Raw genomic sequence first — 25,145 nt, 5'->3', positions numbered from 1 at the left:
TCAGAAAGAATACACAGAAATATAATCTGAGTATATACCCGCGTGTTATTACATTAGAAATAATGCATTAATGAGGAATGAAGGCCTTTACACATTCAGGCAGATGAGAAATGGGCAGAGGTTCATCAAGTTGTATGACCAGTGGATTGTAGAAAGGCAGGTTTTGCGTTTGGCGCATGAGGTTCCAATAGGGGTTCATTTAGGAGTAAGGAAAACTCAAGCAAAAACACAAAATCATTTTTATTGACTTGGGCTGCATAAGGATGTAGTGGAATTTTGCCATACCGGTCACACATGTCAGGTGATAGGAAAACCTCAAGTGGTAATCCAACCAACACCCTTAATACCCATTCTGGCATTTGAGGAACCTTTTACGAAGATTCTAATTGATTATGTGGGACCCTTTCCTAAGATAAACAGTGGGGATCAGTAATCAATGACCATTATGGACGTTGACTAGATTTTCAGAGACCATTCCTTAACAAAATATAACAGCTAAGAGGATTGTAGGGGAGTTATCTAAACTAGATACGGGCTACCAAATGAAATCCAATCAGATCAGGGATCTACTTTTATGTTGTAAATTACTTAGGGAAGTTATGGATATCTTAGGAATAAAGCAATTTAAATCAACTGCGCATCATCCAGAATCATAGGGAGCATTAGAAAGGTGTAATCAAACTATAAAGATCATGTTGAGGGTCTTTAGTCAGGATTATCCAGAGGATTGGGATAAAGGAATTCCATTTGTACTATTTGCAATTAGGGATACGCCAATGAATCAACTAAATTCAGTCCGTTCGAATTATTTTTGGTCATGAAGTAAAAGGACCACGTAAATTGATTAATAAGTAATTGGTGGGGCAGTACTCTGAGACTACCTTGTTGGACTACGTGTCAAACATTAGGGAGAGATTAAATAGGGTTGGTGAGTTGTCTACAAAGCATTTAAAATTGTTGCAGCATGTGTTGAAAAAGAGGCAAATAAGAAATCAAAAACATGTAGTATTATTAGTGAGGAGAAAGTATTCTTATTATTACCAGTGGTAAGTGAATCATTAAAAGCAGGATATTATGGGCCTTATTAAATTGAAAGAAAATTGAATCAGGTGAATTATTTGACACCAACTAGAAGGAAATCTCACAGAGTGTGACATGTTATTATACTTAAATGGTATTTTAATAGTGAAGGAAAGAAGGAGGAGGTGTACATTGTTATAACTTAGAGAGAAGAGATGAATCCAGATGATTTTGAATTTAACATTCCTCAAACTAGATTGGACAATGAGGAAGTAAGAGGAAATTTGGATTAATTGCTGAGCTATCATCCAGAGGAAACTCAGGATGACCTGAAAGTGTTATTACGGTCATACAAAGCTATATATGGGAACAAACTAGGAAGTAAAAAGAAATTATACATGATGTAAATGTCAGGAATTCTATTCCAATTAAGCAACATCCATATAGCCTCAATCCACTCAAATTGACACAGGTTCAAAAGAAGATTGAAAGAATGATATCATTGAAGTAAGTTCCAAGTATTGGAGATCACCTATTGGGATGGTATAAAAACCAGGTGGAACACAATGATGTGTGTGGACTATAGAAAAATCAATGCAGTTAGGAAGTCAGATTTGTATCATATTCCTTGCTTGGAAGACTGTATCGAAAAGGTGAGAAAAGCAAATTATATTACCAAACTTAACTTACTAAAAGGATACTGACAAGTATCTTTATCAGAAAGGCCAAATGATGTTTCAGCTTTTGTCATGACAAATGGTATGTAACAGTTTAAAGTTATGCCATTTGGAACAAAGGATGCACCAGCAACATTCCAAACGCTAACCAACCAGGTCATTTCTGGACTAAAGAATTGTGCGGTGTACGTAGAAGATCTGGTGGTGTTCAGTCAAACGTAGAAGGAACATTTGGAATATATAAAGGAATAGTTCGATCTGGAGGCTGGTGTGGTGGTAAACTTGACTAAAAGTGAATTTGCGAAAGCCCAAGTCACATTCTTCGGCCACTCAAATGGACATGGTCAAATAGCCCTACGGAATGTGAAAACTAAAGCTATTGGAGAGTTCGCAATGAGAGGTTTATTCAGGATGTTTCGCAACACAATCAAGATGGTGTTCTGCTCAAAGCCGGCACAAACACTCTGCTGATGTTGCAACACATCATATAGAATTATGGAATTTGCAGTGTAGAAGAAGGTCTTTTGGCCCAACAAGCCTGTACTGGCCCTTGGAAAGACCACCCTACTTAATTCCATGCCTCCACCCTATCCCCATAACCCAGTAACCCCACCTAACCTTTTGGACACTAAGGGTCAATTTAGCATGGCCATTCCACCTAACTTGCACATCTTTGTACTGTGGGAGGAAACCTGAGTACCCGGAGGAAACCCACGCAGACACGGGGAGAAAATGCAAATTCCACACAGACAGTGACCCGAGGACAGAATTGAACCTGGAGCTGTGAGGCAGCAGTGCTAACCGCTGTGCCACAATGCCACCCATGATGCAGAATCAGTGAGAATGTGTTTCTAGATACATAATAGGGACACAATGAATAGTGCTGAATTAGCACAGCGGCTGGGAAAGATCTTGGGATGAATTTTCATTCAGCTGAAGAGGCAGGAGCTGAATTGGGCTGGACTGCAATTTCTGGCTGTTTTGCTGGTATGCTGCCATGGTCCTATTGCCTGGCAATTTTCCCTGAGGCTGGGTTGGAGGGACAATAGCCACCCGCCCACCAGTGGTGGGTAGCCAAATAGGCCAATTTTAATAAGCCCACACGCAGGCCCTCAGCAGAGTTCAAAGCCTTGCCAATGAGCTGAGGTGGCCTCCCAGTGGCAGACCTGGATGGTCATTGATATTTCACTGAATTTAATCCTCGCCCGCCTCCTCAGCTGTGATTTCCAAAGGGTTGCAGCTACAGTGTCTGGTTGCTGTGGTCGCATTTTATTTTTACTCTTAAAAAAATCTTCAGAAAGTGCCTCAATCTTTAGCTGCCCTCCCTACATTGGCAGCTCCCCCCTCTGACACAAGTGCAGCCAACTTCCTGTTGGCCCTCCGGTATCAGGGATCTGCCTGCCATCCTTAACTGGACACATGGCTCCCATTGGCCTTCTCCTTAAATTTCACCATCTGGGTCCCAGCACAAGCATTTATGGATTTCCAACTGATACTTACTCCTGGAAGGCAGGATCAGGATCTGAAAACAAATATTCCGGCCATTGGAACAGTAGCGGACTCTGATCTAGCCACATCTGTTAATATATGTTGGTGATATTATTAAGATACGCAGGTGAAGGGCGTTGTTTAATTAAGTACTGGGAGCACTTCTAAAGAGAGACTGCTGGTTTGGTAGGGAAGAAACAAACACATGTAATGCTGTATTCAGTATTATCAAGAAAAGTATTAGTATTCATACTTCACCAACTGGCTAGGCATAGGATTGACAATATTCAGTCATGGCAAAATCGCAAACAAAGTTAATAGAATGCTGGGCTTTGTGCCAGCTCAGTAACGTTTACAAAGAACAAACAAAGAACAAAGAAATGTACAGCACAGGAACAGGCCCTTCGGCCCTCCAAGCCCGTGCCGACCATGCTGCCCGACTAAACTACAATCTTCTACACTTCCTGGGTCCGTATCCCTCTATTCCCATCCTATTCATGTATTTGGCAAGATGCCCCTTAAATGTCACTATCGTCCCTGCTTCCACCACCTCCTCCGGTAGCGAGTTCCAGGCACCCACTACCCTCTGCGTAAAAAACTTGCCTCGTATATCTACTCTAAACCTTGCCCCTCTCACCTTAAACCTATGCCCCCTAGTAATTGACCCCTCTATCCTGGGGAAAAGCCTCTGACTATCCACTCTGTCTATGCCCCTCATAATTTTGTATACCTCTATCAGGTCTCCCCTCAACCTCCTTCGTTCCAGTGAGAACAAACCGAGTTTATTCAACCGCTCCTCATAGCTAATGCCCTCCATACCAGGCAACATTCTGGTAAAGCTCTTCTGCACCCTCTCTAAAGCCTCCACATCCTTCTGGTAGTGTGGCGACCAGAATTGAACACTATACTTCAAGTGTGGCCTAACTAAGGTTCTATACAGCTGCAACATGACTTGCCAATTCTTTGTTTAAGACAAAGCCTCCATGCTTAAACCGTGTAGCACACTGATAAGACCTTACCTTGAATATGGCATGAAGCAAATCCAATGGGCCATGTAGAATAAGGGAAATGAACAAACTGGGAAGTGGTGCAGTAAACGGCATTGAGACTAATCCTTGATATTAATGATTGAGTTCCAAGGAAGTTCTAGAAAATCTTCAGCCGTGAAATGAGACATACACAAGGCTCCATACAGAGGTTTATAAGATGCAAAGGGAGATGTTAGATAGTGGCAGAATTCTCTGCTTGGGTGATTATATTCTCCCACCGGAGCTGAACCATACCTGATTTGTGCTCATGCTTGTAGTGCAAATCCAGAAGCCACTCACTATCCTTAGCCAAGCATATTTTTGCATGGCGACGATTGCGAAGGATTCCTTAGTGAATCACTATCAGGCTTTTATTTAGTGACAGCTCGTGGACCACATCAAAGACAGTTAAATGCTTACTGCAGAGCTAAAGAGGAAGAGGCACTTAAATATTTAATTGGTTGGTTTCACAGCTGGGTACTTCAAAGTCACTCAAGAATGAAGAGAGAAAAATGAAACATTGCAGACAGCTAGGTTTGTGTAGAAGCTGTCAATCATAGCTGAGTGAAACAATTTCACAGAGATATGAATGAAAGGCTTGCAGATCAAAGATCTGAGGGGGTTTAAATCCAGCTGACTGTTTTTCTCTTTCCAGGAATGTACAGATGCTGCTTCTTCTGCCTGAGCCAGCAGGTGTATTGCACATGATGAGTTTAAAGCAGTGATTTTTTTTTACTGTCTCTGACTGGACTGCTCTCTCACTTTCAGACAGGGGGGGGGATTCCAGACAGAGATCTCCATTATGGAGGACTTTCAGACAGGGGTTTCTTGCATGGGGGTTGGGGCTTCCAGGCACTGGTCTCTCTTATGGGACATGTCTGGTGGAGCGTCCCTATGACTGGGGGGTATCAGTGGTGGTCTCTGTAATTGGGGGGGGGGGGGGGGGGGGGTTGGTGGAGGTCTCTCTAATTGGGGAGTCTCTGGTGGGGGAGTGGGAGGGGTCTGGTGGGGGTGGGATGGAAAGGTTTTGCATTGTGGGGGAGGATGGCTCTCTGATGGACTTTGGGGGCAACTCCTTTAAAGTGTTACCCCCTTGGCCCACCATGAGTTCCAGAGCAACATTTGTCAAGACCTGCACCAATTCTCGCCCACTGATTCCCAGCCCAGAGGACCAGACAATCACGAGGGCCTGGAGAATATGGTGCCCGGCCTGTTAAGTAGATGCAAATGCAAGGCCGGCACCACTCCCGTTTTTTCCCCGATGCTGGATTGTCTGCCCGACTGGGAATCGCCATTCCGGTGTCACAAAATGCAGAATCCAGCCCACACAAAGAAGAATCTTAGCAAAAAATGGCAAAATGTCAGGTCTGGTGGAAAAACAACGTGAATCCCACCACTGCACCGGCAGGAATTCTCACAGAATTTTGAGCCTCAAAAAGAAAAGTTTTTTTCTTCACATGAAACATGCCACGCTCTTGGTAGCCTCCCGCTGATGCAGCGTCCCGGGGAAACTTAATCACTGCAAACACTGGGGATCTCAAATAAAACGCCTCCCAGCACTTGTTCCAGATTCACAGGAGAGATGGCAGCCTGCACCAAGATTCTCAGAGGGAGCTCTGACCAGACTTCTGGATGCAGTGTAGCAAAGGCGGAACGCTCTGTGCCCACACTCCAGGAAGTGGCCCACCAGCAAGGTGACAACCCCCACCTGGGAGGCAAGAGCTGCATTAATGAGTGCCATCCCACTCAAAAAGAGGATGGGTCAGTAGTGCAAGAAGAAAGTGAATGACCTTTGTCACACGACCAGAGAAAGTCTGCCACCCCCAGTCTCTCACTGCACCCCCTTACCCACCCCTCACACCTCCAAGGTGATCTCTCACCTAGCTACATTGCGGGTTGTCCACATGTCACAGGGCCCTCTTCCCCCCTTCCCCCCACCAACCCTTCTGTTAGATGACAGGGCAGTTGAGCAGATGCATGGCACCCATGTCTATATACGCACGAGGCACTTCAACGACGCCCCCATCATGGCCCCCCCCATGACCTCTAATGGGGGGAGTAATGAGAGAGCTCACCATGAAGTTTTGCACTGGGGTTCACATCAGTGTATCCTGTGTGGTGTTAACTCTTGTCTGAGCATTGGAGTTCAATCAATGTCGATGATCTTTAGCTGTGCATATTTTTTTGGCACAATTGACATGTCAATGAAGAGTGAAAATGTATATCAAGCAATTTAATGCTCCTTGTGATAGATGAGGCACAGATGATGAGAGTGAAGCCTACAAAAAGCACACATCTAAAGGAAACCCTCATTCTCCCATTTCACAGCCCCACACACATATTCATGAGAGACAAATGTCCTAGACAAGTGGAATTGAGCTTAATCCCATTGTCCTCAGCGTTCTGTCTGAGTCTGGGTTTCTATTCACAGTTCAGTTGTGCTTCCCCAAGTGAGAGGGTCTTCCTTCGTCATTAGGCAGGAATACAACCCATTCCTGAAAACCTCACTCTGTCCTTGCATTTTGGCCTCTTGTGACACTCCACCCAGTAATCTCTGTTGACCCTAAATATTCACCTCCTCCCACCCACTCCCTCAGCAGTGATTTGGTCCTGCAAGGTGGACACCGGAAGCGATGGTTGCATGCCAGCCTCCAGAACACCTTAAAGCAAGAGGTGCCCCAAAGTGAATGGAGGGTAAGGCTTGCTCGTGAGCTCTCCCCTCAAGATTGAAAGGCTGAACCCCATCCCTGGCCCCAAGTTGAACTTGTGTACCCTGAGCAGTGAAGAGCCTAGAGAATCATAACTGCCTGACCGCCCGCCCCTGATATCCCCCTCGGAGGTGAGTCCACCAGGTTCATGCATTTGTCGACTTGTTGTAAATTTGATTTCATGAAGGGGGAAGGTCTGGAGAGAGTGTTCGCTAATGACATGCTAATGTTTGAAATTAGATTTCTGGGCTTGCGCAGTATGAGTCCCACTGCTCCACTGGCGAAAGGGGAGGGGTGAAAACTCCAAATCGCAATCACGCCGGAGAGAATCCCCTTTTTCAATTCTCTCCGAAGTTTGAGCCCGCGCTGTATTTCTAACGAACAGAGAGTGAGGGCTCAACGTCACCCCCAATGAGTATTCAATACCTGAAGATAAGAAACCCAAAAAAAATCTGGAAGCAGTTGACTGTTGTGATGGGGTTTGGCTGGGATGTTGAGTATGTTCTGTGTGTGTATAATTTTGATTGCTTTTGCATATACTTCAGTCCACCACCATTTCATTTTGTTTATTTTGAAGTCTACCTTCTTATTTAATTTTCTTAATTAACAGCCTAAATGCCGACCATAAACTGGTAACTGTATATGTTCCTCTTCAGTTTCATTGCCTTTCTTTCCTTTTCTCTAACATTGGTTTAAATGGACAGATTTCCAGAATTGCCACTCTTCTGATCTTAACAAGCCTCTTTTCTTTGTTTGCCTGACCTGATGCTTGCAACTAAGATGGAAAGTAAATGATGGACAACTAAATCCCATTAACTATTCACCAGAGCTACAAGACACTGGTTAGCTATCTGTCTCCCTCCAGTTCTGTCTTGTCTGTCACACCTGGAAATACCTCTTTGCAGTGCTCCCCTGCCCAGTCCTGAGTTCAATAATTTAGGTTATGAACCAAACAAAACTGAACTCAAACCTGTGCTCATGCATTTTGCAAATTTCCATTTCTTTCAAATTGTACCATGTCATCATGAAAGGGATGGTTTGGATAGCAGCGCGCATCTCTAAGGACCTGGTATGAAAGTGGAAACGCTAGAAAGTGCCATTGTGAAGATAGAACCATAGACTAGAACCATAGACCCATACCATAGAATTGCTACAGTGCAGAAGAAGACCATTCGACCATCGGGTCTGCACCAACCCTCTGATAGAGCACCCTATCTAGGACAATGCCCCGCCCTATCCCCTAACCTCACCTAACCTACACATCTTTGAACACTAAGGGGCAATTTAGCATGGCCAATCCACTTAATCTGCACATCTTTAGACTGCCGGTACACCTGGAGGAAACCCTCGCAGACACAGGGAGGACATGCAAACTCAACTCCACACAGTCACCCAAGGCTGGAATTGAACCTGGGTCTCTAGCAGCAGTGCTAACCACTGTTCCATCATGCCACCCCAATTTTTAATTCAATTGTTCTTGTGATGAGGGTGCGCTACCAAGGCCAGCATTTGTTGCCCATCCCTAAATATCCTTGAACTGAGTGGTTTGCTCGGTCATTTCAGACAGCAGATAAGAGTTAACCACATTGCTGTGGATTTGGCATAACACAATGGCCAGACCAGGTAAGGATGGCAGATTTCCTTAACTAAAGGAACCTGATGGGTTTTTGCAGCATTTGACAACAGTTTCATGGTCACTATTCCTGAGACTAGCTTTTAATTCCAGGCATTATTAATTTGCTTTAAATTCCACCAGCTGCCCCAGTGGGATTTGAACCTGTGTCTCCAGAGCATTATCCAGGGCCGCTGCATAGTCCAGTGATGTTACCACTACTTTACCATCTCCCCCATTTGGTTGCGTTTTAACTGTATGTAATAAATCTTACCTGCAGCTACAAACAGGAAAAAGCAGGAAATGCAATGTTTTCTGAAGAACATTTTTAAATCCAATTCATTCACTGATGAAACACTTTGAGGTCAGTATTTTAGTGTCATATAAACATCCCTGGCTTTGTTATATCAATTCTATCCACACCACAGTGCTAATTCCAATGACCTGGGTGTCCTTTGTGTGAGGGTGATAGGTCTCGTCATCTTCTTGAAAAATAGCTAATGTAATATTTTGAGCATGGTCCATTTTAGTCACCAGTTTAAAAGGAACGATACGAATAGTATCAAAACTAGAAAAATCATAAGAAGCAAAGCACAAAATTGGCAACTGACCTTTGCCAGCATAATCAGTCCCTTAACACGTTTGCAGGCTTGCTTACTACAGACAACGCATCCACTGTTCCTCATTGTCAACAGTTTCACAAATCCAGCCTATAAATTACACACAATTGTTATTATGGACCCAATAAGGCACATAGAAATTACTTTGCAAGTTTTAGCACCAGAAAGCTAAGTTTCCAGCAGCTTTGGGATAGAACCCGTAAAGGATTACATAAAAGAAAATACAGCCCTTCAAAAATACCTGACTTATAAAGTAGCCCAATTCTAATCCAATTACAATATTTCAGTAAAATGTTGTGCTTGACCTCTTGAGGATTATGAAAGGTCTTCAGTTGAAATAAATAACTGGAGCTCACAGTGCAGTCGAGTCCGGGTAAATGCATATGTGACCCATGTGTAAAATTCCAAAGGAGCACTCCGCTCACTTTCATCATTAAAGCAGTTCTGATCAAAGCATCATCTTGATTTAAACACAATTCCTTGGGATTGAACTGTATTTTCAAATGCAATGCAACCAGGCCTAGGGTGCACGGGCCCACCCTTCATATCATAATTCTAATTCGATCCAAGTAATCATTTGGCACAGACATGTTCCAGCAATCCTTAAATGTTAATGAATGAACCATTTCTCCATTTAAATTCCGTAAATGATACTCAGAACTGGTCAGTTCAATTTTTGGAGCTGTAAAATTTCCTTTACTAGAATATGCAGTTGATGATCTCATTTGGGTATGGGCTGTAAGCCAGTACAAATTTGAGATTGTAATCTTATTTACGTTATTACGCTAATTAAACTAGGTAACATGGTAAAACAGCTTGCCTGTAATCATATAATGCTGCACAATTTTGTCTCCAAATGTACCAGTACTATTCGAAAAGGACAAAGGAAAGGTTGTGTAAAAATTCCCCTCAATTTTATTTGCAGCCTATTAACAACTGTTACTGGAGGTTTAATTATACCCCCGTGATCTGGAGATACAGCAGATTTCTGTCATTTTCTCCTTTGGGAATGGTTCCTAGTTACTAGCATCCATTATCCCTGCCTGTAAGCTGATGCTTTTTTATTACCAGTGCAATAATCACTGCATCTTTGGGAACATCTGTTCTGTGTGCTATGCACAGAGATCCCAGTGCCTGTCAGCTACTGGCTTTATATGATGACCCCTGTGCCCTCTCACTCAGTTTACAGCTAATTTGTTTAGGAGAATTCTGCAGATCTGCCTACACACTATCATTGCCAGAGAGCAATTATTGTTCAAATTTTACAAACAAATGGTATTCTGCTTTTCTCTAAACTTCAACACTCACTTTGCCATGGTTGACTTCACTGAATCGCACTACAATAAATATTCACAGCAGATGGATCTGTAAACCAGTTAAAAAACCTTCCTCAGGCTGCCTTCCGGCATCTTCTGGTGTTCACTGCCACCATTTAGACAATACCATGCATAAAATCTGAGGGCATTGTGTATTTCTTTCACTTGTTTAAAAATAAATTTCTAATAATGAATATTAACAAAATCATTACCGGATGCAGAATAAGTTGCACTGTTTTAGTTATTGGCATAATGGCTCTATCATGAATTAAAATATTGTCACAACTTTTCCAACAAAAAGACAATCATTGAAATAGCACCTTCAAATAAATGAGATGTGAAATCTCTCCTTATGACAAATTTATGTCATTGCGCCATTCACTCAGCATTTTACCAGCAGCGACATTACTGAGAAAGGATTATAGTTTGTTAAATCGATGTATAAATATGCAAAATTACATGTATACATATGAACTATAAGTTTGTTACTGCTAAATTTAAACTACTATCTACTTAGCACTGAAGGTCTTAATCATAGAATTTACAGTGCAGAAGGAGGCCATTCGGCCCATCGAGCCTGCACAGGCCCATGGAAAGATAACCCTATCTAAGGCCACACCTCCACCCTATCCCTGTAACCCAGTAACCCATCTAACCTTTTTGGACACTAAGGGCAATTGATCATGGCCAATCCACTTAACCTGCACATCTTTGGACTGTGGGAGGAAACCGGAGCACCCGGAGGAAACCCACGCACACACGGGGAGGATGTGTAGACTCCGCACAGACAGTGACCCAAGCCGGGAATCGAACCTGGGACCCTGGAGCTGTGAAGCAACTGTGCTAACCACTGTGCTACTTAAGCTTATATATTGGACCATTCTGTTCATATGAGCAAAAATGAATCGCACAAAATATTATTGAACCAACATTAACTGTTTCTGCTTACCTACCCACTTGTAAATCTTGTTCTTCCAGTAAAAAACTGCATTAATTACAACAGAGTGTGAAAGTGCAGTCAGCAAGTCTTTCTGTTAACTAGTTTAAACCAATTTCACAGCAGCTTTGTACAACTAATACAATTATAAATAACCTTTCAAAAATTTAATAACTCAATTGCACTGTCTAAAGGTTTACGGTTTCAGCCATAAAATCCAGTAATTGCTATAACCTATATTAAACATTTACATAAAAGATTTTCTTAGAATGTATAGCCTCATTACAACTATTTATGGAAGGTTTATTGCTCAGATCCATATATTTAAATGACACGTTATATATTGGGGATTGCATATTGTAATTATTATATGAATGATGACCATAAATGCCAAACATGATGCAAAATTGATGTCAATAGCAGAAGTTCCTTTACCTTTTAAAACAAATCCATCAACCATGCTTCATTTGCGTTATTAAATGTCAACGAGAAGAAGGATACATGTTAAAGAACGTTTATAGTTTGAGATTTACCTTTAGGGATTATTAAACCAAAACAACTGCAGTGGATACATTCAGAATCTCGCACTCTTTGAAAATGATTAAGCAGACTGAGCGAAAAGGATATAGACCAATGCATTAATCTGATGAAGCCAGAATATGGGCAGATGGAGGCAACTCCCAAACTGATAGAACTGAATCGGTGTAATGTGAAGTCACTCACACCAACACCTTTTGAAGATTTTTTAAAACTTTGCTCTGGATCATGATCAGCTGTATTCAACTGTCAAGAACAGATTCATTAATAACGACATTATCCAGGCCATCTCATCTGTCCTGTCTAATTTCATCCAGGAAACATTGGGCGGGATTCTTCTTTGGGAGACTACGGGTGGGATTCTCCGAGCCCGTGCCGGATTGGAGAATCGCCGGGGGCGTGGGAAATTCCTGCCACTCCGCTCCAACACAAGGCAGCGATTCTCCAGTCGCCAGAGAATCGGCGGCAATCACGCCCACAAGGTCGCCGCATCTGCCGGTTGGGGGCCGCTGAAATAGGCCCCCGCGCCGATTCTCCACAGGCGATGGGCCGAACTCCCGCCGAGTTCCGCCAAGTCCCACCGGCGTGGTTCCAACCTGGTACCACCCGGCAGGAGCTCGGACCCACGGCCGCGGTGAACGTCCTGGTGGGGGGGGATGGAGGGATCTGACTCCGGCGGGGGACCTCCACGGGGTCCAGGCCCACGATCAGGGGCTTCTGATCGGTGCGCGCTCGTGATCTGGAGGGGGCATACCTCCATCCGCGTGGACCGCTGTAAGGTCCCTGACTTGTTACTCCACGCCAGCGTGGAGATGGCAACCACGCGCATGTGCTGGCATGGAGACAGCCATCGCGCGCATGCGCGGACCCACGCCGGTCGTGCAGGGCTGCCTTTTGGCGCCGGAGCAGCGCGCAGCACTCCGACGCCATGGTAGCCCCCTGAAGACCGGTGAATCCCTGGGCCAAGAGGCCCGTTGACGCCGGCATACACCACTCCGGTGTTTACACCGACGTAAACACTTGGCCAGGATTTCGAAAAATCCCGGCCTACGTTCTCACATCAAACAGAAGTCAGTGCATTCCAAGCACTAAGTGCATTCCAATCACTCTAGCATATAATTTCACTGCACTTACCTCTTTTTGATATGGTCAATGTTTATAAACATTGGGCTTTCACCACTTAGGCCACTGACCTATGAAGGGAGATGGATGATCCATTAGCTGCAAGCCATTCATAAATTTCTAGCAGAGGGCTGTGACTGACATCTTCCACAAACCAGCTGCAACCTTAATCCATTCATCTCCCTTCATGAATCAGTGACTCTAAGTGGTGAATCTCCAATGTTTACAAACATTGATCACATCAAAGAGAGGTAAGTGCATTGCAATCACAGGTTTGAGTGATTGGAATGCACTTAACTACTTGGGATGCACTTACCTCTCTTTAATGTAGTCAATGTTTGTAAACATCGGGGTTCCATCCCCCTGCCAGCGAGTAGTCTGGACCTCTATCCCACCGCCATTGCGATGGGGTCGGCGCCTGGTGTCGATACTGATTTTGTCCTGCTGCCCGACTCCCCATCCCATTGGGGAATGCACCCCGGGATAGAGAATCCCACCCATTGGTTTTATCATAAATCTTCAAAAACTAACAGTCAATTCTATCATTTAAGAATAAATGTATTATGTTGTATTTTACAGCTTAATGTTTCGTTCTTGAAAATAGCCTTTATTGCAAAATTACAAGATTCTATTCAAGTGCATAGCAATTACAAATGAGTTACTGAAGAATGTAAAAGCACAACAATGAAAGACCCCATTTATTCCTTGTGCCTGTGTTTTCCCGTGTGATTCGGGATCCTGATGTTCAGACAAAATTACAGTCCCAAGACCACACTTGCAGGCACTGAGACCAGTGGTACAACCCTCCAGTCCACGGCCTCCTAATTGGTTGCCTCTTTGTTCACCATCCTGTTACAGATGACAGGTGGGCTCACGATGCTGCCAGACCCAAGGGTTGGCAACTTTGGAGCCTCAGCAGCCCCACTGAGAATGGTAGAGGCTGCTGGTCAGATATGATGAGGATAGGGCAGCACGGTGGCACAGTGGGTTAGCCCTGGTGCCTCACGGCGCCGAGGTCCCAGGTTCGATCCCGGCTCTGGGTCACTGTTTGTGTGGAGTTTGCACATTCTCCCCATGTTTGCGTGGGTTTCGCCCCCACAACCCAAAGATGTGCAGGGTAGGTGGATTGGCCACGCTAAATTGCCCCTTAATTGGAAAAAATGAATTGGGTACTCTAAATTCTTAAGAAAATAAGATATGATGAGGATGCTTCAACATCACCCTCAGATGCATGGATTCAATTTAATAATTAAATGGCAAAAGCCATTATGCTCTTCAGAGGAAGAGGAAACCTCTCTGGATGGATCTTTTGGACTGTGAGTGCGGACTTTATTTCCCTCAGCTCCACCACTTGGTCCTGAGAACCTCCAGCTCCCATGTCTCCTCCCCTGCCACCATGGCCACCTCTATAGAGATGACAGTCTCAACATGTGGTAAGGGAAGAGCTCTAGCAGGGGGGTAGTTGGCCCTATTTGGGGCCGTAATCTTCTTAGCTGCATGCCTGCCTCCATTTTATGCTTGGCCAGTCTGGATCCCTGCCATCCGCTGGGAAACTTTCCTGGCAGCAGGAATGCACCAGGGAGCTGCCTGATACAGTCCTCCCTGTTTTCCCATTTCTTCCGCCCTCACCCCACTTCCAAGTCTGCCACCCCAGGGTTAGGGAAATTCAACCATTTGGATCTGTTGCTTCCAAAAGGGCAAGGACTGTCTGCACAAAGGCCAGGTCTACTGGGTTACAGTGACCGAAGTGTTAATATTTTTTATTAACTGATATTCTGGGATTTTCAGATTGCAGTCTATGATTCTGTCACTTATAATTAGACCCAGTATTTTTTTGAATAATTTAAATTCCATTTTATTATTAGATGGGGCTTTTCTAATCACTGTTTTGGGGATCACTCTTCCTGGTTCCATCACCTTTGCATGAAATTCACAATCCCATGGTCTCGGCAATTCTACTTCCTCCCAATTCATTTCATTACCCGAAAGAAGTGATATTTGGAGATAAAAAATTCTATTAAGAGAAAATGGTGAAAATTCTCCCTGGCATGAAAAGATAATCAAAAAACACTTTGACATATCAATCACTGAGGTCATCCTTATTCACTGGATCACAGCATGCTTAAAGATGAGGAAAGCCATATAATTCATTTAAGTTCATCCATCTTAAAACTCTCCAGGTTCCCTCCACTGCAGCCTCGTAAATAATTCCAGAGTTGTTGTCTTCACTGTTCATCTGGAAAGCTAACCATCGAACATCATTTTCGTAATGAAGAACTTCCTGACATCAATCCTAAGTTTCCTCTTTGTTTCCTGATTCTACAACCCCTTGTCCTTCAGGCATTCTTTTGGGGGGAGTAGGGGGAGTCTTCCTTTCCCTAACTGTTTACTACCTCAAGAATAAGACAACATCTCAAGGCTTAAAATCCTACGTTTCTCAAATCTCTCCTCATACCTTAGGCCTACAACATTAGGCCTGAGGTCGTGGCTCATCTCTGGATTTTCTTCAACATTTGATTGTCTGCCTTGTGTCTTCATGAGAAGGAATGGACTCAGTTCACAATGCACTGTCCGCTAAAATTACAGTTTGAATGTAATTTTCTCAGACTTATATTTTACTATTTTGGCTATTTCGCCATCTTAACTCGTTGATGACATTCCCATTGATTTGGCAGAAATTGCATGGAATGTGTCATTTAAAAAAATTATTCATGTCTTTGTATCTTCAATCCTTTCTCGAACAATTATCCATCCGGCTTAATTTTTAGTCCAAGTACCTGAAATTAAATGAAAACTATAGTTCTCACCTACCTTATTACATATTTTCTGATTTTCGTTTTATTCCTGGTGACGGCACTCTTGATTTGATGAGATGTTTGGATGTCATGTCTGCATTGCAATCAGGCTAAATAAATTAAATATTTTTCAGCTCCAAACGAGCATCAGCATTCCATTCAGTTAATTGGACAGAATCGTGCCCAGCTCAGCTCTGGCACAAGAGTCACTGGAACATTTCTTCAATTGACTTTCACCCAAATACGGGGGGGGGGGGGGATATGGGGAGAGTGTTAATTCGAAGGGAGGGTGCAGACTCGATGAGCCGAATGGCCTCCTTCTACACTTTCGGGATTCTATGAAATGCTGGGGCTGCAGTGGTTCAATAAGGTAGTTCGCCACCACCTTCTGAAGGGCAATTGGGATAAGCAATAAGTGCTGGTCTAGCCGGCAACACCCACATCCTAAGAATGATTTTAAAAGAATCTCAGAACATAAATGTTTTTTTCAGTGACTGTTTCAGCAAGTGAATTAAAGGAACTGAGAACAATTAAATCTATGGACCAAATGCTGGAAAATGAGATTAGAATGGATAGGTGATGATGGACGATGCAGACACGGTGGGCCAAAGGGTTCTTTCTGTGCTGTAAAAGCTCCATGACTGTATAACTCCATATAAAGATAATGGGCGCGATTCTCCCATTTGCACACTTAGTGCTCCCACCAGTGGCAAAACCAAAGCCAAAGTGATACCCGCGGGTGCTCGGTGTGACTCTGAGGTGCCATTCCATGGCACTTAGAAAGGTTTATTCACAGGATCGGGGTTCTCGTTCCATTCCATGACACATAGTAAATTCTTTGAAGACTATCAGGGTTTTTACTGAACCTGAGAGGGGTGGGACCTAATCTCTCTGACAGGTTAGAGAGTTAACGCAGTTAACGCAGACACACAGTTAACGGACCGGCGGCCAATTCGCCGGTTCCGTGATTGACGCGACGCCAATGCTGCACATAATCCATTCTCCCCCTCCCACACACAAGCGTCGCAGCCAAGATGGCCACAAGGAGGACAGCACCGCGCTTCCGGGGTGCAGAACTGGAGACCCTCCTTGACTCCGTGGAGGAGAGGAGGCTTATACTATACCCCAGGCCGGGACGGAGGTCAGCAGGTGCCATCGTTCGCCGTGCCTGGGCGGAGGTGGGAGCCACCGTCAGTGCCATCGGGGTGGTGGCCCGGACTGGAGACCAGTGCAGAAAAAAGCTGCACGTCTTCAGGGATGCCAGAGTGAGTACCCAGACCTGCGTCCCCTCACGGCGCCCGAGCAGAGGGCACTAGACATTGTCGGCAGGGCGGAGGAAAGTGAGGTCACCGACGTGGAGGTTGGAGGCGCGCCACGAAGTGAGACCCCCACCTGGTTGCGGGTCCCCACGACAAATGTGTACCCAGCCCACACCCCAACCCCTCCTCACCCCACACCCAACCCCCCTCACCCCACACCCCAACCCCCCTCACCCCACACCCCAACCCACACCCCAACCCCCCTCTCCCCACACTCCAACCCCCTTCTCACCACACCCCAACCCCCCTCACCCCACACCCCAACCCCCCCTCTCCCCAACCCCCCTCTCCCCACACTCCAACCCCCTTCTCACCACACCCCAACCCCCCTCTCCCAACACCCCTCACCCCACACGGCAACCCCCCTCACCCTACACCCCAAACCCCCTCTCCCCACACCCCTCATCCATACACCAACCCCTCACCCCACACCCCAAACCCCCTCTCCCCACACCCCAAACCTCCTCACCCACACCCCAACCCCCCTCTCCCCACACCCCAACCACCCTCACCCCACACCCCAAACCCCTCTCCCCACACCCCCTCAGCCCACACCCCAAACCCCCTCTCCCCACATCCCAACCCCTCCTCACCCCACACCCCAAACCCCCTCTCCCCAAACCCCAACCCCTCCTCATCCCACATCCCAAACCCCCCCTCCCCACACCCCAACCCCTCCTCACGCCACACCCCAAACACCCTCTCCCCACACCCCAACCCCTCCTCACCCCACATTCCAAACCCCCTCTCCCCACACCCCAACCTCTCCTCACCCACACCCCAAACCCCCTCTCCCCACACCCCAACCCCTCCTCACCCCACACCCCAAACCCACTCTCCCCACACCCCAACCCCTCCTCACCCCACACCCCAAACCCCCTCTCCCCACACCCCAACCCCTCCTCACCCCACACCCCAAACCCCCTCTCCCCACACCCCAAACCCCCTCTCCCCACACCCCAACCCCTCCTCACCCCACATTCCAAGCCCCCTCTCCCCACACCCCAACCCCTCCTCACCCACACCCCAAACCCCCTCTACCCACACCCCAACCCCTCCTCACCACACACCCCAAACCCCCTCTCCCAACACCCCAACCCCTCCTCACCCCACACCCCCTCTCCCCACACCCCAAACCCCCTCACCCCACACCCCAAGCCCCCAAATTCCCTCACCCCACTCCCCCTCACCCCACACCCCTCACCCCAGCCCTTACCACCACACACCTCACCCTTATCTGGCTGTCTCACTATACATGCCATCTTATGTCTTACAGGACCAACCGGGGATGGTCCCGGCCCACCCGGGGCCCCTGCCCCCAATGAAAGCCAGGGCTGGTGCCCCCCCAGACAGCCGAGCACTGATGGGAAGAGCAGTCGGCACACCAACCCTCTGCCCGAGATGACCCAGGACACCACGACCCAGGACACCATGACCCAGGACACCACGACCCAGGACACCATGACTCAGCACACCACGACCCAGGATACCATGACCCAGGTCACCACGACCCAGGATACCATGACCCAGGACACCACGACCCAGGATACCATGACCCAGGACACCACGACCCAGGATACCATGACCCAGGTCACCACGACCCAGGACTCCACGACCCAGGTCACCACGACCCAGGTCACCACGACCCAGGACACCATGTCCCAGGAGACCACGACCCAGGACACCACGACACAGGACTTGACGACCTAAGACACCATGACCCAGGACACCACGATCCAGGACACCATGACCCAGGACACCACGACCCAGGACACCGCGACACAGCACTTGACGACCTAAGACACCACAACTCAGGACACCACGACCCAGGAGACCATGACCCAGGACACCACGACCCAGGAGACCACGACCCAGAACACCACGGCCCAGATACCACGACCCAGGACACCACGACCCAGGACACCACGACCCAGGACACCACGACCCAAGTCACCACGACCCAGAACACCACGACCCAGGACACCACGACCCAGGATACCACGACCCAGGACTTGATGACCTAGGACACCACGACCCAGGACACCACGATCCAGGACACCACGACCCAGGACACCACGACCCAGAACACCACGACCCAGGACACCACGACCCAGAACACCACGACCCAGGACACCACGACCCAGGACCCCCCGGAGTTCAGGTCGGAGGAGGACACTGGCTTTCCATCACAGCTGTCTCCAATACCCTCGACCATCTCAGAGACTACCACCTTGGTTGGACAAGTTCATGAAGCGGCTTCTGGGACACTCACTGGTGCGCGCCACACAGTCATTCCGGTACAGCAGGGGAGGTAGGAGCAGTCGAGGCGACGGACGGTCGGAGGGCAGCCCGGACCCAGGAACCAGCTGCCACCCAGATGGGTCCCGGGCTCCTGGAAGGTCCAGTCCCACCCATAGTGCAGGTGCAGGCAGAGACCCAGGAACTAGAGGAGGAGATGACGGCCGGCTTCAGAACCTGCAGATTCAGGTGGAGGCAGAGGCCGAGGCCCAGGACAGGGCTGCCCTCTCACAGGCAACCATGTGCTGGGGCCAGCTGGGGATTGGAGCGGCACTCCTCAGCGTGGCCCATCCCAACAGGCCATGGCTGAGAGCATCGGCGATAATGCCCAGGTGCAGGCCGGTGTCGCACAGACGCAGAAGGAGGTGGCCCACTCCCTGTGCTCCATAATAATAATAGCTTATTGTCACAAGTAGGCTTCAATAAAGGTACTGTGAAAAGCCCCTAGTCGCCACATTCGGCACCTGTTCAGGGAGGCTGGAACGGGAATTGAACCCGCGCTGCTGGTCTTGTTCTGCATTACAAGCCAGCTGTCTTAGCCCACTGTGCTAAACCAGCCCCTAAACCTTGGCCGCTAACGTTCAGACCCTTGTCGATACCAGAGCCGGCATCCAGGACTGGCAGCGCCAGGTGTTGGGGGTGTCTCGGGGGATGGCTCCACTTGCACACCTCCCCCATCCCATGGAGATGCCTGGGGGCCATCGGGCACCCCAAGGGAGGAGTGGGTGCTGGGGCCCATGCTGGTGACTCCTGCAGGTGAGGTGCCGGAACACCGCGGCATCTCGGACTCACCCCCCCTCCTGTCCCTGGTGCAGCTGGTGGGCACTGGGCAGAACAGGGCGGCACCACGCCACCCGGGACATCCGAAGACCAGCCGGGCCCATCCAGGCCGGGCCGCCCCAGGAGACGTGCGCCAACGGGGACCCTCGTCACAGGGCAGGAGTCTCAACAGTCCATCTCCACTACTGCTGTACTGTCTGGGGAACCACCTAGGAGCAGTGTTAAGGCCCGTAAGGCCAGAAAGTTAGACACCAGTTAAGTTGGCACCGGTGCAGGGCACAGTTTAGTTATAGGGGCTACGGCACAGACTGTATATACCTCTTCACATTAAACACATGTTAACACCCTTGAAACCTGCCTCTGTGCTCTGTCTGATGGGTGTGGGGGAGGGGTGGTCAGTGATGGCCACTGGGATGGAGGGGTGGTGGACAAGTGAGGCCCAGTGGGTGGACCATGTAGTTCACCCCCCGATCGTCTCCATTACTCCGTCCCCAGCTATTTGACAGGGTCATGTGATGGACTGGCCAGCTCGCATGCGATGATCAACAAGGTGGAAGGTGCTACTGTGAGCATGTGTCAGACATTGTCAAACAATGTTGAGCATGGAACTCATCACAGAGCTGTCATCATCCTCCATCCCATGGACCAGACCTGCTGTCACTGCCAACTCAGTGCCCCCGGCTCATAATGCCGCCAATGTATATATAACGGAGGAGGAGTGTGCATGCGGGTGGTTTGGTGATGTGGGAGGTGAGGGTGTTCGGTTGTGAAGGGGTGTGGTATCCGTGCCCCTGCCGTACAACCCCCCCCCCCCCCCCAGTTGGTGAAACGTGTCTTGATTAATGTGTCCCATGCGCGCTGGCCCTGCCGATAGCACAGTGCTGCCTCCCGTGCCTGACCAGGCCCCAAGGCTGTTTAGCACACTGGGCTAAATTGCTGGCTTTGAAAGCACACCAGGGCAGGCCAGCAGCATGGTTCGATTCCCGTACCAGCCTCCTCGAACAGGCGCCGGAATGTGGCGACTAGGGGCTTTTCACAGTAACTTCATTTGAAGCCTACTTGTGAAAATAAGCGATTTTCATTTCATTTTATTTCATTTCATGTACTGATCTTTGTCCTCCTCATCCTTCTCGTCTGACTAGGCCTGCCCTCCCTCCTCCTCCTCCAGCACATCGCCCCTCTGCTGGACTATATTGTGGAGGATCCAGCAGACCCCAATGATGCGGCCAACCCTCCTGGCCTCGTACTGGAGGGCCCCTCTAGAGCGGTCCAGGCACCTGAAGCGCTGGTTGATGACCGAACATGATTATCTGCAGGGGGTGAGGGGAAAACACGTCATCATGGCGCATGCACCTGTGCACAACCAGGTACCATGTGCTACATGGTGGCCCCGGTTGTTGCCGCACGCCCCAGCCATTCATGTCCCCCACCTCCGCACCCGGTCTCGTAGGTGCCCCCGGTCCTGCTGGCTGTCCCTGCTGCCAGGGCCACCGTTTGATGGCACTGCCCTCACTGGGGGCTGCTCTGGGTGGTCCCCCGGTGGGTGTCGCCGGTTGAGTGGGGTGGACGTGGAGGGGGGCGGCACCCACCCATACGGCCATTTTCTCACCGTCCACCCAGGGTCCGGGGTGGGTGGCCAACAAGATGGCCGCCTTAATGACGCTCGGTGCGTGGGCACCGCCTCTGTCCTGTTGGGGGCTCTGCGACTGCTCGGCCAGTGTCCGATATGGGAGCCCGCAGTTCCCACCACGCCAACTCCCACCTCCTCTCACAGCCACTTCAGCCAGCACGCCAGCTTCACGATTTTTTAAAGGATGTTAGAAACACACCGTCAGAAAAGCGGCCCAGTCGGGGCACAGAATCACTGAAGCCCCAGACAATCGGTCGCAGATAATGAGATGCATACTGTACTTTCGGGCCGTTTGGCGGCCTCCGCGATTTCGTCGAGCTGGGGGCTCCGGAGAATGGTGAATCGGTGCAAAACCGGCGTCAAGCCCAATTTCGGCGCGGAGTCGATTCTCCGGCCGATCGCGTTTCGCGATTTCGTCGTCACCGCACGGAGAATCCAACCCGAGGACTTTGCACTTTCCCACCAGGTCTGGTCGGGAAACCTTTCGGGTCCACCGGGCCGACCAGGAGACTCGCAATGGGTTTGACGCATGGCGTGAAATCTTTTTTTTTGCCCAACAACTGATTCCACAGGCTATCACAAAACCCGATGCTAGCTACTGGACACTGGGAATTCCCCCCCCCCCCCCCCCTGGGAATCCCCCCCCCCCTCCCCCCTTGAGGCCGCCGCCTCAATCAACTTCATGTTGAAGGTTAAATTACCCTAATGGCACAGTTCTATTGTCCAATTTGACAAGCTCCTTTTAGGAAGGAAAGCTTCTTCAATACATTCAGGAATTCAAGAATGCGAGTGCATAAAATTATACAGACAAAAATAATGTTTAAATGCTGACGCTAGGAAGGTTAATGGAAGCATGCCCTTTAAATCAAGGAAATAAACTGCATCAATGATTTGAAATGATGTATAAATACTGCTCAAGCAAAGTCTGTCATCAATAGTAATTTATTGAAGTTGAATATTGAACCCTTCCTTAGGTCAAATATTCAATTGTTTGACCCATTAGTAAGATGGGTTCAGACAAAGGGAGCACAATACTGCTGAACTCCTGCGGAATTCATGCTAGCTGGCTGGTAGTGTCTGCTGCTGTGCCTCACTCCTCCCCACTGTTTGTGGACAATTTTTGCTGCCTTGTTAAGCACACATCTGAGTCCTTGATACAGAATGATGTCATCACGGACCCAAATGTGCATCTGTGTGAGTGATGAGCTTTGGAAGACCAGAGATGACTGTCATTGGTGCTCTCGCCCAGCTGAGCATTCACTAGTTCTATTAAGTGATCTCAACATTTTACTTTTAGTAAGCTGCTTAATTTGAGCGAAATTCGTTTCATTTCCAAAAAATAAATATTCCCCCTTTTTGTAAACCTGGGGCGGGATTCTCATCCCCGCCAACCCTGTTTTCTGGCGTGGCGCGCCCCCGCTGGCAGCGGGATTCTCCGTTCCGGAAGCCGGCCAATGGGGCTTCCCATGTGGCAATCACATGCCATGGGGAAACCCCCGGGCATGGGTGCGCTGTTGGCGAAGCAGAGGATCCCGCTGACGGAGAATCCGGCAGTAGATCAGCGATATTTTGAAATAGATATGAAACCTGTCAAACCCTTTCATGGAATTATTTTGTGGCATCGGGATCTGCTCAATTAATCAGGCATAACACATTGTTTAATTTTATAACATTAAGGATATATAGTTTTTTGCCACCATCCCATTAGTGGACAATTGGATGCACAAATCTTACAATCAGCCTGAGTTCTAGGTTGTGATGAATGCATTACTGATCTGAGACTATTCATTCCAGCCAGGTAGTGTCTTGATTATATTTTCTGGCTCCACTTGCTTGGGCTGGTTTGGCACAGTGGGCTAAACAGCTGGTTTGTAATGCAGAACAACGCAGCAGCGCGGGTTCAATTCCTGTACCGGCCTCCCCGAACAGGTGCCGGAATGTGGCGACTAGGGGCTTTTCACATAACTTCATTGAAGCCTACTTGTGCCAATAAGTGATCATTATCATTACATTGGAGCTCCCCTTCCTGCAAAGGGAAAAATACTTACAGCACGCACAGCTGTCCCCATCATTAAAGTTGCTAAAGTTCACAAACACAGAAAACAGTGCCAAAGTTCCATTGACTTGCATCAGCTCAGTTAAGATTTATTAAATGCTCAGTGAACCCAATAAATTGCCGTGGGATTGCACTGAAGTCAACCCACATCTTTCCAGGATCAGGTCATGTTTTGGTATGAAACTATACTGTGCACTTAGCACCCTAAGATGTGCAATGCAATGCAATCAGCTTGGTTGTCACAGTAAATGTGCAGTATAGATACAACTAAGTCTTTGCTGATTTTCAGGTTCTGGAATTAAATGAAAACATATTGGGCGGGATTCTCCACTCCCGCGCCGAAGTGCCCACGCTGTCGTGAACGCCGTCGTGAACGACGGCGTGAAACGGCCCCATCCCGACCGATTCAGGCCCCGACAATGGGCTAGGATCGGGGCCGCGTCATCTACACGCGCCAGGCCTTGTCGCCGTATAAAGGCGGCGCCGCATAGATGACGCGGCCGGCGCCGCATAACTGGCATCACCCGCGCATGCGTGGTTGCCGTCCTCTCTGAGTCCGCCCCGCAAGAAGACGGACGGATCTTGCGGGGCCGCGGAAGGAAGGAGGTCCTCCTTCAGAGAGGACGGCCCGACGATCGGTGGGCATCGATCGCGGGCCATGCCACATTTGAGGTACCCCCCGGTGCAGGATCCCCCCTCCCACCCCCGCAGGCCGCCCCCCCAGCGTTCCCACGCTGTTCCCGACGGCAGCGACCAGGTGTGGACGGCGCCGGGGGGGAACCCGCCGTTTTGGCCTGGCCGCTCGGCCCGTCCGGGCCCGAGAATAGCGGGGGTGCCGGAGAATCGCCATTTTGGGTGTCTCCGGTGATTCTCCGGCCTGCGGCCCGCGGAACTCGATGGGGCCGTTCCCGCCACTTGGCAGAATCGTGGGAGGGCATCGGACCGGCGTCCCGGGAAATCTTGGCGGCCCAGGCGATTCTCCCAACTGGCGCGGGAGTGGAGAATCTCGCCCATTGAATTACAGAGTGCATTCACCAATCTTTTGTTCCAAGTAAAAGGTTACACTCACCATTGAATGTGTGGAACACTGTAATTCCTCTGATTCAACCTCCCTTCAAGCGCAGCTCACCACTGGGAACATGAGACTCCTGAATTTACTTCTGTCTGTGATCCAATATTCTATTCATTCATCTCAATAAATC

The sequence above is a fragment of the Scyliorhinus torazame genome, chromosome 2 (genome assembly GCF_047496885.1).
Source record: "Scyliorhinus torazame isolate Kashiwa2021f chromosome 2, sScyTor2.1, whole genome shotgun sequence".
In the NCBI taxonomy this organism is placed as follows: Eukaryota; Metazoa; Chordata; class Chondrichthyes; order Carcharhiniformes; family Scyliorhinidae; genus Scyliorhinus; species Scyliorhinus torazame.
The sequence above is the reverse complement of the archived record's forward strand: the minus strand, read 5'-3'. Positions refer to the sequence as shown.